This window comes from Cryptomeria japonica, chromosome 6 (genome assembly GCF_030272615.1).
Source record: "Cryptomeria japonica chromosome 6, Sugi_1.0, whole genome shotgun sequence".
NCBI classification, from domain to species: Eukaryota; Viridiplantae; Streptophyta; class Pinopsida; order Cupressales; family Cupressaceae; genus Cryptomeria; species Cryptomeria japonica.
This window is the reverse complement of record NC_081410.1, coordinates 422,683,626-422,698,765: the sequence shown is the minus strand read 5'-3', so window position 1 is coordinate 422,698,765 and position 15,140 is coordinate 422,683,626. Positions and strand designations below refer to the sequence as shown.

Here is a 15,140-nt window from a genome sequence, read left to right as displayed (position 1 = left end):
TGCACCATGCATGGTCAAAGGCAAAGGGTCCATCTCTCTGAATGGAAAGAGTAGTGCTGACAATGTGTACTGGGTTGATGGTCTCAGACACAACCTTCTAAGTGTTGCCCAGCTAAATGACAGTGGCCTCACTCTGCAATTCAAGAATGGAGTTTGCAGAATCAAAGGAAAAGATGGTAAATTGGTGGCCACTAGAATGCAGACCAAAGGTAACCTATTTCAATTGAATGAAAATGTAAGTACTTGTCTTATGGCTAGGCTTGATGATAGTTGGATATGGCATAGGAGACTTTGTCATGTAAACTTTGATAACATTGTAAAAGCTAGTAAGATCAAGGCAGTTAGAGGGTTGCCGGTGCTAAACAAACCGGATAATACCTTGTGTAGAGAGTGTCAATTGGGGAAAATGTCTTCCTCAACTTTTAAAAGTAAATCTTTCACTGCTGACAACTTGCTTGATCTTGTACATACTGATTTGTGTGGTCCTATGAAAACTAGGAGTGTGCAGGGTGATAGGTACTTCATGATCCTCACTAATGATTGCTCAAGAATGATGTGGGTCACATTCTTGAAAGACAAGTTTGAAGCCTTTGGGAAATTCAAAGCTTTCAGAGCATTAGTGGAGAAGGAAAGCGGTAAAAGGATCAAGTGTCTCAGAACTGATCAAGGAGGGGAATTCACTTCTAGTGAATTCAACAAGTATTGTGAAGAATTTGGCATCAAGAGACATCTGTCTGCCCCCCAAACTCCACAGCAAAATGGCCTAGTAGAGAGGAATAATCAGACTGTGGTTGAAGCATCCAGAACCATGTTGATTCAAGGAAAGGTAGCTCACACCTTTTGGAGAGAAGCGGTGAGCACTGCAGTCTACACTATGAACCGGGTACTCATCAAAAAAGCTAAGGACAAAACTCCTTATGAGTATTGGACTAGTAAGACACCTATGGTTAGCTACTTTAAGGTATTTGCTAGAAAATGTTACATCAAGAGGAGTGAACATCAGGGCAAATTTGAAGCTAAATGTGATGAGGGAATATTTCTAGGATATTCCACCAAGAGTAAAGCTTTCAAGTGCTACAACAATAGGACTCAGAGAATTATGGAAAGTATCAATGTAAGAGTTGATGAATCCTTTGATAAAACTAAGGAAACTGATAGTGAGCAAGCTATAAATGAACCGGTTGCAACCTTCTGGGAACCGGTTGTTAGCCAACCAAGTACCAGTAACAGTGTCCCTGAACCGGTGAATGCTGATACTGATGAAGATGAGGATGAAGAAGAAAAGAAAGAAGAACCAGTTAAGACCATTCCTCGGTATGTCAAGTTGAATCATGATCCTAAGCAGATCATAGGTGATAAGGATGTAGGAATCCTTACAAGAAGAAAGATCAGAGAAAACTCATATATGATCTCTGAATTTGAGCCTAAATCATTCAAAGAGGCTCATAAAGATGAAGACTGGATCAAGGCAATGGAAGAGGAACTTGATCAGATAGAGAAAAATGGTACATGGTCCTTGGTACCCAGACCTGAGCATAAAAATGTCATTGGCACCAAATGGGTGTTCAGAAACAAGTTGAATGAGGATGGCACAGTGATTAGGAATAAAGCCAAATTGGTATGCAAAGGATATGCTCAAGAAGAAAGAGAAGACTATGGAGAAACCTTTGCTTCTATAGCCAGATTAGAAGGAGTTTGTATGCTTCTTGCATATGCAGCTTTTAAAAGGTTCAAAGTATATCAAATGGATGTAAAATCTGCATTCCTAAATGGTGTACTTGAAGAGGAGGTATATATAGAGCAACCAAATGGTTTTTCTCTATCTGAAGACAGTGATATGGTGTGTAGGCTACATAAAGCATTATATGGTCTAAAGCAAGCACCTAGGGCATGGTATGAGTGCCTACTTTCCCATCTTGTGAAGATTGGATTTGAGAGAACAAGTGAAGATAGCAATATCTACTTGAAGTCTGAAGGAGATTAGATCCTGATCTGTGAGGTTTTTGTTGATGACATTATCTTTGGAGGAGATGACAAGATGAGTCATGAGTTTGCTAATGAGATGAAGAAAGAGTTTGAGATGTCACTCATAGGGGACATTAAGTTCTTCATTGGACTACAGATCCAGCAGATGGAAGATGGAATCTTTATCACTGAGACCAAATATGTCAAAGAGGTACTGAAGACCTTTGGCATTGAAGATAGCAAACTGGTTGGTACATCGATGGTGACCAGTTGCAAATTGACAAAAGAGGATGATTCTGCACTAGTTGATGAGAATGAATACCGATTAATGATTGGTAAGTTGCATTATGTAGTGCATAGCAGACTGGATATTGCACATGCAGTGGGCATTACTGCAAGGTTCCAAAAGAGTCCAAGAGAATCCCACTTGTTTGCAGTCAAGTGGATTCTTAGGTATCTAAAGGGAACAGTTGACTATGGATTGTGGTACCCATACAACAATGATTTTAATCTGAAAGTGTTCACAGATGCTGATTGGGCAGGTAATGTGGATGACCGAAAGAGCACAACCGGTGGTGCATTCTTTCTTGGTGGTAGACTAGTCTCATGGATGAGTAAAAAGCAGAGTTGTATCTCTCAATCTATAGCGGAAGTGGAGTATGTTGCAGCTTTCATGAATTGCACTCAAACAATTTGGATGAAGTATGTACTGGAAGGCTTCAAAATCCTTGTATCTGAACCAGTAAGCATATTTTGTGATAACACAAGTGCTATCAATATATCTAAGAATCTAGTTTTACATTCTAGAACCAAGCATTTTGAGCTTACGTATCATTTCTTGAGTGAAAAGGTTCAGAATAAAGAGATTGCACTGGAGCATGTATCCAGTAAGGAGCAGTTAGCAGACATATTCACTAAGCCTCTCCCAAAGACTACATTTGTGCATTTAAGAGGTGAATTGGGGGTACTGCCGAATTGGGGGTACTGCCCCTTCAGGAGGTGAACTAAAAGTAATTGTTCCACATCAGTCAAGTATTGCAAAGTCAATTTTTTGTTGATTGATGTGTTGAAGGATGCTACTCCTCAGGGGGAGCAGCATGATGGAATAAGAGATGCTTGTACCTCCACTTTGGCATTGTTGTCAAAGGGGGAGAAGGAGTGAAGTGAAAAGATATCTGCAGCAAATGGGGAGAAGATGTGAAGTGGAGAAGATATCTTTGTATATTGCCATCAATGCCAAAGGGGGAGATTGTTGGCATTATGTGAACCGGCATGAAGACATAATGATATTGCATGTTGTCATTGATGTCAATATGAGACATGGTGTGAACTGGCACATGTGATAGGTGAAAAGAGAGAGGAACCGACATATGTATGAACCGGTTTATATGCCAAAGTGAAGCGGCATATTTGTTCAAGATGAACCGGCATGCAGTTACGGGAACCAGCACATGGAAGCATTGTGTTACTACCGGTTGGTAGGTAGTTTACACTTCAGGATTTCCGGTTGGAGCATCTCAAGCCTGTGTAACTCAATCGATGATCTTTGTGTGATGAGTTAGTAGTATAATGGAGAACAAATCATGTTACCACATAAGCTCTGTGCACGTGAAGGATCTAGCATGAAGAAGACTATTCCTATCTACCTCGGGAATGTGCGAAGTCTGTCAAATGGTGATAACACGTGATGGGTTATTAGCCGCCATGAAATCAGTGGAAAATGGATGATGGAGAATGTCTTGAGATCGATTCAAGATTGTTGCATTTAATGCAGTATGATTCAATGGTCAGAATTGAACCGCTTGAATTGCTTAACCCAACAAATTTAGGGTTTAGGGTTTTTGCTATCGACCTATCTGTTTCCTATAAGGTCGATGTTATGTTTCTTTCTAAGGTTGTTGGCAAAAGTTGTGAGTGTGTTTCCAAGGGAAGAGATACATGATTCTTGCTAGACCAAAGGAGAAAAGAGATACTTGCAAAGTAAATGTGCAGAAGGAGAAGAGGAGCCAAAATAGATCTGCATTAGCATTGAGTGCTATTATTAGATCACTGTAATTCCTATTGATCTCTAACCACTTCAACAGTTGTGAAATCCCCTAAAAAGGTAGCCTTAACTGGCTTGATGCAAAATCCCCTAACAGGGTGGTCTTAACAGGCTTGATTCAAATCCCTTAACTAGGTAACTCGAGGTTAATGAGTTCTGAGAAGCTATAGAGCTCAGGAGATCCTTTAGCTATTGAGTTCTAGAAATCCTCTAACAAGGTAACCCTAACCGGGTTTAACCCTTAACCGGGTGATCCCTAATAGGATCGGTTCCTAGCAGAACCTATTGTAATGTCTTTAACCGGACAAGGCTCCTAATAGAGCGGACTTCAAAAGAGTTCAAAAGTAGCTTGTGGGTATTCATTCCCACTGTGGTTTTTCCCAGTTGGGTTTCCATGTGAAAAAATATGTGTCATGTGTGATGTTTTTATCTTGTGATCCTTTGTTATTACCTGTTGAGCATATGATGGTTCTGTGTTTTATGCCTGTCTATAAAGCATATTGAACTAACTGTTGTGATGATCAGAGGATAGTTTACCTATTCATGCATGAGGGTGAAATGGTAGGGTTGCTTTGAGTTAAATGAAAAGCTAAGTGTTCAACTAGTCAATGCTTGTTTTAGACACTCTTGGCTTTACCAGTTGCAGTCTGTGTTGAACAGGTATTCCTATTTGCCAGTCGTTTGGAGTATTTGCTGTCAAATCGGTTTTGGATTGTATTTGTGTTTGTACTGATTCACACCCCCTCTCAGTATGGGTTTGGTACTAATGGTTCATCATTGAGTTATCATACATCATGTCGGCCATACAATTACAATTTACATTACATAAACAATATTATTTCCAAGTCAGCTTTGGATGTCGGTATGATCTGTTGTCGGTGTAAACTAGATGTTGGTGTGAATAAACCTTGTTGTATCTGCCAGTGCCGGTAGGTGAAGTTTGTTGTTGGTTGAACTTGCGATACCTTGTTGAACCTTGTTGCCACTTTGTTGCCATCAATGACAACATCTACCATTCTCATTTGAGTGTATAATGCCAACAATATCCCCCTTTGGCATTGATGGAAACACTCATGAGAAAAATCCAAAACTGAAAGTGCTCCCCCTGAGCAAATGATCTCCTTTTGTTCACTTGTCACCATGCCTTACTCTGTACATTTTTCTCATTATACCACTCCCCCTTTGACATCAATGAAAAAGGATGTCAAAAGTCTCAAAAAAATTCAAAAATTACCTATACACCTATAGTTTGTTATGTACAATCTGAAAAATATCTGCCAAAACTAAGTTAAGACCCTGCAATAATTTTGTGCTATAAAAAATTATTGTCTCTGTTTGCTTGATCATCTTGGTAAGATAATGCATTTGTTGCTCTGGTGATCTTACTCCTTTAATTGTTGCCTTGGATAGTGCATTCTAGTTTGTTAATAGATTATCCAATCTTGGACCAAGTTTATTCTTTAACTTCTGGGTTTTCATCTTCAATCTTGCCTTTTCTTTTTCTAGATTTTCAATCTTTTCTTCATGAATAGCCATTTCTTGATCCAAAACTGATGTTAGTTCTGAAGAACCAATCATTTTATCTACAATGTCATCAATTTCCTTCTAGGTTTTCCTAATTTTATCATCAATATCTTTAGTTAAATGATGAGGTTTGCAAGCTTCTTGGTACAATTCCTTATATTCCAAAATAGTGGAATTCAATGCCGGTAGCAATGAATCAATCTACTAATTACAATCCTTTATGGTTTTATCAAAGAATTCTTCCTTTTCTTTATTTACTCTTTCCTAAATAGTTTCCTCATTTATTTTATCTAAAGACTGAATGTTAGAAGAGATGAATTTGGACAATGTGTCCAATTTACCTATTGAGCCAACAATGTGATCTACCTTGCACGTCGGTGCAATCATTTGCAAAATCGGTAGAGAGTCATCAATAGACTTAAATGCTAAGGCATTGCACTCATTTATCTTCTTTATAGAATCCAATAATAAATCAGTGATAGTTGTCGGTCTAAAGTCCACAATGGAAGTACTGGGAGAAGTGCTAGGTTGTGCATTAAGTTTCTTCTCTTCTCTAGATACTTGTTTAGCCACCTTAACCACTTCCTTATTCTCATCCTTACTCTCATTCTTATTCTTTACCAGTTCAGATTCTATTTGTTCTTGTTCTTGTTCTTTTTATGTCGATATCTCAACATTCTATTGAGTGTCAACTGTGATAGATTCTAATTTCTTTTCCTCGGCAATTTCCTTATCCATTACAATATCAATGTCCTGAGTGTCAACATTCATTGTGAATAGAATGTTTGACTTAGGATCAACATCATCTTCTTTCACTTCCTCTGACTTCTCTTTAGGATGATTTTACACATATGTCGGTGTCTCTGCTATTGTCGGTGAGGTGTCCTGAGCCAGTGGGGGTAAGTTATATTTTATTGTGAAGTTAGGTACACTGCCAACCTTATTCTTTCCTTTATCTCCTTTTTGGTATACCTTAGGAAAAGATTTGTTGACCTTTTGTCTTTCTTTTTCTTCTCTTTTCTCTTTCTCCACAAAGAAAATGTCCCATTTATCTGTTGTTTCATCTGTTATTTCATTTATTCTGTCGGCCATGAGGCTTACTTGCCGGTGACCACTTGCAAGAATAGTTATGTTAGCTTCAACTATTAGTTCATCAATTTCTTGTCTAGATTTGACTGGATGAACAACCAATAGTGCTTCAACCTTCAATTTCTTATCCAATTCCATAGTAGATGTTCTCTTAGCTTCAAGTCTCAGATATAAGTCATTAGGGAGAACATCAATGACTTCAATAAGAACTTTCTTATATATATCCAAGTATAAAATTATGCTCTCCTCAATGGTATCCTTATCAGAATCTTTAAAAGAATGATAAAACACCCTAACATTTCCAAGATTGCCATCCTGAGTTATTTCATTTACAAGCTCTTCCAATGAAAGAGTATCAGATACCTTTTGTTCCGGTTTCTTCTGTGTGACCTTCTTCTTCGGACCATTGGGCTCTCTCAAATCCTGTTGTTTCTTTCTTAAAATCTTTTTTTTTTCGGTGATGGAGCAGGTGTCGGTGATGATTTTCTCTTCTTCCTATCCACCCTTTTGAATTCTGTAGCCTTGTCATTATCAGAGTCGGATGAGGTAGCCACGGGAGAAATATGTGCTACCGATTGTTGTTCTGATTTTCTTTATTGTGTAGAAACACCACTCATCGGATCAAGTTTCAATAAGCCCTTAGTAACAACTTCAACAAACTTTGAAGCATCTTTCAATATTTTGTCTCTTTTCTTCCTCTGCTTCTGAGTTTCAACATCTTTTTTAATAGTTTCAACATTGCCAAAGATCTTCTCTATTGGTTCTGGTGGAGCATCTAGGAGTATCTCGGCATATGATTCTAGAATGTTTGAATCACTTTATAACCCATCTCAGTTACCCAGACAGTTCTAGGTTTAACTGCCTCCATCCATACTTCATCTCTCTTAATAACAAAGCATATATGTTTGTCATATTTATCAACAATATTATGAGGGATTCTTTCCCTTTGCTTCATTTTAGCTTGAAAGTCCTTGAATATTCTTTTACCCACTTGTCACCATCTGAGCCCATGCCAATAATTGCCTCCTTAATCTATTTTCCAACAGAAATATCATAGGCAAAGTCTTTGTGGCCTATACCGGGAATCTTCTTCGAGAAATATAGCATTAAACATACAATCAAATTCCCAAATTTGAAAGTTCCCTTCTTATCACCTTTGATCTTATCCAAATTTTCTAACAGTTCATCTTTCAACCACTCACAAATGTCAATTTGAGCATTGTTCATTATCATCTCATAAGCACTATGAATGCATAAACTAGAAACAAAATTCAGCCTATTAGTATGTGAAACCTTATATCCAATAACCATACTTGCATATTTGACATTGTTATCAGTTATATCGATGACCCTGAGTGATCTATTATCTGATGTAGCGTCGGTTGAGTTCATAACCTCTTTGTTTGGAATTTTATTTTTCTTCTCAGGCCTAGTGTCTGTAGAAGGTAAACCAGTAACAACCCTAATTGATTCCTTAGTGATTTTGGAAACTGAGTCTAGCCATAAAAATTCACTGTGAATTCTGCTAAGAATGTAATGGATAATCTCATCTGAAAAATTCAGACATGTGAAGGATGTCAATGAACCCTAAATCTTCCACAATCTTGTGTTCCAGTTTGACTACACCTTGTTTGTCTTTTAAGTGAAAACTTTGGATGCCTTGAAAATATTTGTTGCTTCTCTTCTTGAATGTCGGTGCTCAAATTTTATGCTCCTTGAATACTTGAATGCTTGGTAAGTCAAAATGAGAGATTTCAATGCCTTATAACCAAAAAGTTAACTTAACAACTGCATTAAATGCTTCGTCGGTTAAGTGAATACTCAACATATGTGCTGGTAAAGAAGAATTATGACTTCTTACCACCATCTAAGGGTAAAATGCATGATATTCAATTAGTTGCCTTACCCCTAAGGATTGTTCCTTAGTTAGATGAAGAATCTCCTGTCGATGCAGGAATGCTCTGTTCTACCGGTGCAGAGCCAGATTCATCATTTCTCTAATCTCTCTTCTTGACCCATTATTTAGAGAATTCTTTCTTGATTTCATTCACTTTTTCCTTGCCTTTGTCATTAGATCCTCTGTTGTTTGTCGGTACATTCTTGCTTTTGCAAAATCTTGCAATATGCCCAATCTTGTTACATACATAACAGGTTACATTGTTTCTTTGAATAGCTTTTCCATAACCTTGCCCAGTTTGAGTTCTGCATTGATTAGATAGATGTCTAAATATACCACAAGCATAGCATTTTACATTCATTCTACAATTGTTTAGGTTATGACCATGTTTGTTGCATTTGGAACATTGACCGGTGGATAAGTTTGTATTATGATTATTCCTAAATCTGCACTAATTTTCTCTATGACCAAATTTGTTTCAATTAAAATATTTGCCATTGAATTTATAAGCATTGGGTTGCCTTACTGGTTTTTTGTGATCATGATTGTTTGCAGTTCCAAAACTTTCTCCATGTTCAAATCCAAGTCCAACTGTTTCTCCATAAGGTTTTTGACTTTTCAGCATATCATCAAGCTTTTCTGAGCTCTTTTTGAATTTATCCTTGTATTCATTTGCAGCGACTAGCTCACCTTCCAAAGTGCTAAATTGTCTCATAAGTTCCTCTTTGTCATGTTGCATCTGAATCAACTCTATTTTAAGCATATCATTTTCATAACTAAGCCTTAGAGATTCATATGATCTTTCATTAAGTTGTCTGACCAAATCTTCTGCATTCTTCTTTCTATCTTCAATATCCTTACATAGTCTCATGGTTAAATATTGCATCTCATTCTTCATGTTATTGTTCTCTTGTCTCAGTTTCTCTACAATATCTTTGAGAGTTTATTTTTCTTCATCATCTTGTTTTTGCAGTTGCACATGTAATTATTTTATCTTATTATGTGCTATGACCAGGTTTTCTTGAAGTGCTTTGATGAATTCTTGAGCAGATCTGAGTTCTTCTTCCAGTTTGATATTCTTTAATTTTTCTGCATCAAAATCTTCAAGAGCCGCTTCCAACTGTTGTCTCAAACTTTCCATAGGTACCGGTTTTAGAATCTTCCTCAAGTTGTTAGGCTTCTGCAAATAGAGGACCAGGCTCTGATACCAGTTGTTAGATACTTGGTTAATCCCAAAGACAATGAGAGGGGGGGTTAATCAGTGTCTGACCGGTAGATGAAAGATTTAAACTTATCTACAATATTGTAATCGAAATTAATATACCAGTAAGCAAATAATAATGCAGTAAAGAGAAACAAAAGAATTAGCATCAATGCACACCATAACACAAATATTTTGAAAAGGAAACCCGGTGAGGGAAAAACCTCGGTGGGATTTGTGACCCACAATATTTACTCACTGGCCAATATGAATAAATACTACTTAGTACAATAGGGGTTTGCACATGCAGGAAGGCCAACTACCTAGAAATCACTTCTCAACAACAGGAATGGAGTCCCATTGACTACACAATAGGATGGTTAAATCCAATAACAATGTACTGCTTCAAAATAGCATTTGCAATGCTGGATTCAGTACCGGTTTAAGCTTTGTCTGATACCTCAGAAAAAAACCTTGCCGGTAAATGATTCTACTTACTAAATAGTCTTCGCTCTGCTCTACTTCTTATTCGCTCTCAAGATAAACACATCAAAGTGCATATACAATTATTCGGTATCATATCCCTATCTTATCACATATATCACCTACATACACACATTTCATTACCTACTTCTACTAACCAAATGACCTACAAGATCTCATACATATATGAGTCTTTACAATACATCATGTCGGCCATATAGTTACAATTTACATTACATAAACAATATTATTTCCAAGTTGGCTTTGGATGCCGGTATGATCTGTTGCTGGTGTAAACTGGATGCCGGTGTGAATAAACCTTGTTGTATCTGCCGGTGCCGATAGGTGAAGTCTATTTCCGGTTGAATCTGTGATACCTTGTTGAACCTTGTTGCCATCAATGACAACATCTATCATTCTCATCTGAGTGTATAATGCCAACAATGCCCATGTATGAATTTATTCCTAAACATTCCACCTTCATTTAATTTAAGGCTCTTGCCACTTTTCCCTATATGCTATGTACTAACCGAACACATTTGATCGACATGATGACTCCACTTTCCACATTGTTTTCCTATATGTTACATGATTATCATTTAATAGTTGTGACTACCCCTTGAACTAATGTGATTGTCACTTGTAGACTACTACATCTTATTCAACTTCATTTTCATTCACTTGGTCCTACTCATCATGCTTTTTCTCATGTGATTCTTAACTACCCTTAGAGTATTGTCCCTTGATGCCATTATCCTAGAAATGTAGATGCAACATTAATTCTTTTAAACTTGGAATTGTCTTTTCTTTGTTTATGATAGCCATTATGACTGTTAGCTACCTTATTCCATGATTGTACCTTGTCATACCTTGTCATTGTCCTTTCCATGATTAAACATAATTTTCATTATCATGTTCTCTCCACTATGTTGACTTCATTGCCTTATTGATAATGAGTTCACAAACTCAATACTCTCCTTTTATCACTGCTTTCTTTTCAATATTATCCTACAAAGGTATTGTATGGCTTGTCACTGTGATTCTCACATTCTCATCTTTAGATCCACTAACCTCCTTTTGTCTTAACTAGTTGACCTTTCATCCTCATCATATTTTTCTTTCCCCCATTTTTGCATTTATTGAAGTTCCATAAATGACTGCTTCTACCACAATCCTTGTAGTCCTTAACACCTTGTCTTAACATTTGCATGGACATCAAGCTCTTTGTTAACAATCAACATGCTTAAAATATATTGAAGTGAACAAATTATTTTCTATTCCTTCATAATTACTATGTTGAATTTGCAATAGTAATGAAACTAGTCTTTGGTGCCTGCACACAAGAATGAGTAGGTTGTTTAACTCAATACAAACTTGTACATTGTCTCTCACTCTTCTTCACAACTATCTTTTTTTCTATTTCTTTGACTCGCATCCTTATTCATTGTCAAAGTGACCATGACTTTAAAATTTAGATCTACCCTTAAATGACTTTGCTCATGTGGTTACATGAACCATGAATTACTTTATGTCTAAAATCTCCTCTCTTTTTAGCTCTTCACAAGGATAATCTTTTATGGCATCTATTCACTCTTTCATCTTACCTCTTTTTCATTGGCCTGTGCATGATTTCTTCAAGATTGCCATTATGGATTTCACTTGTCATTTCCTTGTGTGGTACATATTCACAATTTTTTTACACAAAACAATCATGAATTCTTTCAAAAATAATGTCATACTATAACATCTGAACTACTTTCAAGCAAATATTTGTGCCTATTTTATGCATAGCTCTTCACACAAAATAGTTATAAAGTCCTTTTATTCCCTTATCATTTTGAATGTTTGATATTGCTCTAATGGCTATCCTAAGACTGTCACACTTGCTATTTAGGACACATTGTTGAAACTTTTTCTTTAACTTATTATTCCATTGTCTTTTTCACATGACTATTCTTTCTTGATCTAATAAGAACTAACTATTATAACTATCACTTGAACCTATATTGTTCTATTCTTTGAAAAATATTCTTGTTGACCTCTTGAAGATACAGTGAAATATCATCACTAATGTGAAAAACTTCTACCTACTGTCATGTTTCAATGTTATACTCATTGTCTTTTGATGGAAATATTGCCCACTTTTATACCAGAGTTGTTGCTCTTTTACTTGTTGTCTTGGCTTTGAGTGATATAACATAGAAGATATGTACAACCCATTTTGATAACAACATTCAGGGTAGCAAAATACAATTTTGTTTCTAGGGTAAAAAGATTGGATGGGCCACCAACATGGCTACTTATGGCCTCATACCCTACTTTAAGGAGCTTATGTAAATTTTTCAATTATAATATAATCGTGGGTGGTCCCATTAAAACTACACTTATCGATTAAAAAAAATATTTTTAAAAACCAACATATATCTTTCAAGTTGTACTAAAAAACTCAAAAATTGTAATACATTTTAATCTAAAATGACATCTATCTAAACATCGAAATGTACATTTTACAATATTTATTAATCAATTGAAAATAAAATAAAAATATCATATTCTTTTTAAAAAAATTAATTAATAAATATGATCAAAATACATTATGGTGTCTAATACGCCAACTTACAACTTATTATCAAGTAGTGAAGGACCGAAACCTGCATTATCACTGAATACTTGACACCAAAGAGTTCCTTGAATATAGTCCCTCTTATTTACAACTGCAATATGAACAAGTGGAATTGGAGCTTGTGCTTCCAATATTTGTAACACCTATTTCATGTTAGGCATGCACTTTGGTTGAGGATGAGAATACAAAATTCTCAACTTAAGCACTCTCTCCATCTCTCCACCATTATATTCTCCCCCAAGCTTTGCATCCACCGCGTCCATTATCCTCTGTTCCACACATAGCTCCAACAAAAGGAGAGAGTGTCAAGGATTAAAATAATCAAATTTGTATGGCTATCAGGGATTAAAATATCTTCTTGTATCTGATTTGAACTCCCGACATGTCTACATAAATTATAATGAAGTTCAAAGTGTGTGACAATTGATTAAAGTAAGGAAATAGAAAATGATTAACAATGCAATATGTGGTGTGACTTTTGATATTATATGGTCTTTAGGATATCATCGAATTTCTTACATTTTTTTAGGGTTAAAGATGTTGATAAATTTAAAGACAATATAGTTGTTGTTTTATTATAAAAATAGATTAAAAATTTATTAAGAATCATTTTTATTGTGTAAAACTTTCAATATAAAATTTAAATAATTTAATGAAATAATTATTCCATAATCTTTAGTTATAAATTTAAATAATTTTTCTCCCCAATTCTAAAACTCCATCACCAACTTTGTCATGACTAAGGTTGCCTAATTGATGTACCATACATTTTCCTCCATGATCCCTAATGTCTTCTTAGTTTATACTACCCAAGAGAGTCTTCAATTGGAAAAATTCCTAAAAGGAAACTCTCATCTTCTTTAAAAATTTAGGACATTTTTATGCTAGAACATATCATTGACTACATAAGTATCAAATCTTATGATGCATCCAAGATTTAACATCTCACATAAACTTGCAACAAGATATCCAATGATAATTATATACAAACCTTTCCCGAACAAATTCTCTCCTGCATGAAGCCTGTGCAAATAGTTGTCACTTGAAATAGACACCTCCTTTTTCTTTGTCGCTTCTGACAGTTTTGAGCTTCAAGAGACTCATACATACATTGAGAACAAAAATTCCAATGGTATCCTAGGATCCAAAGGTTAGGATGCCAAAAAAAATTGACCTTTGTAGAAGCTTTTTTGAATAACTCTTTCAATGAAAGGTCATTGGAAATAAAGGTTTCATTAAGCACGCATAATCGAATATACCCAATACTTGTGTGAGTTGGAAATTTAGACCTTGGATACCTTTTGGAAATTATATTTTTCTATCATCCTACCCATTGGACTTTATTTTAGTACATGTACTAGTTTATTTTTAAGTGTACATTTGAAACCATAAAAATAAAAGAAACATGTTATACTTCCTCATTACTTCAACTTCAAGACAATCCGTTAAATATTTTAAGTCTCATCACCCTCTACAAGATGTTTCGGTTTCTATTTCTAGGTATTCCAAAATTTTAAAACTTTATAGCTTTGACAATGGACTACCTAATAAATAACGTAATACCATTTCAGTTCCGTTGTCGTCTAGTCCGGTTAGGATATATGGCTTTTACCCAGACGACCCGGGTTCAAATCCCGGCAACGGAAATCGTACACTTTTTGAAGTTTGTACAGAATCGGTACCAAAATTCCCATGTTGCGAACAATTTTTTTATGCTAACTCTAGTCAAGTAATCAATAATTAGCAATCGCTTTACAACAGCTGGAATAGCTCAGTTGGTTAGAGCGTGTGGCTGTTAACCACAAGGTCGGAGGTTCAAGCCCTCCTTCTAGCGTAAAAGATTATAATTTATCTCGCAGTACAATTTTCTGTAAAGAGAGGAAATGAATATCTACAAAACAGAAAAACTGTGGCCTCCATAGCATAGTGGTAGTGCGTTCGCTTCGTAAGCGAAAGGTCGCGAGTTCGATCCTCGCTGGGGGCTTAATCTTCCGTATACACTTCTCTGCGTCATTTGAAAGGTTAAATTCAACTCGTTAATGGTTGGAACATTTTCGCTAAAATCAACTCATTATCATTAATGGTTGAACATTTTTGCTATTTTCGATCCTCGCTGGTGGCTCACCTCCCTTTATCATCGTCGGAGATGAGACAATCATATCAAAGATTCAATTTATTTTTAAGTTCGTTTGTGCCATGGCGAATTCACCATCACCTATTTGATAAAAGAATGAGTACGCAAAGAAATTCGTTCCCTGATCGCAGGATCTGTGCCAGTGGTAGCCTGTCTGACCCCAGATCAGAAGGTTGTGTG

General features: G+C 36.0%; 3 non-coding genes across 3 annotated transcripts; all 3 read left to right on the top strand.

Annotated features, from left to right (window-relative positions):
• The first annotated feature begins 14,398 nt into the window (after nt 1-14,398).
• Nucleotides 14,399-14,472, top strand: TRNAE-UUC (transfer RNA glutamic acid (anticodon UUC)). The gene has a single exon. It is a non-coding gene; the product is annotated as a tRNA-Lys (tRNA).
• A 114-nt stretch (nt 14,473-14,586) lies between these two features.
• TRNAN-GUU (transfer RNA asparagine (anticodon GUU)) lies at nt 14,587-14,660 on the top strand. The gene has a single exon. It is a non-coding gene; the product is annotated as a tRNA-Asn (tRNA).
• Nucleotides 14,661-14,738: 78 nt separating this feature from the next.
• Nucleotides 14,739-14,810, top strand: TRNAT-CGU (transfer RNA threonine (anticodon CGU)). Its single transcript has one exon. It is a non-coding gene; the product is annotated as a tRNA-Thr (tRNA).
• Nucleotides 14,811-15,140: the final 330 nt, after the last annotated feature.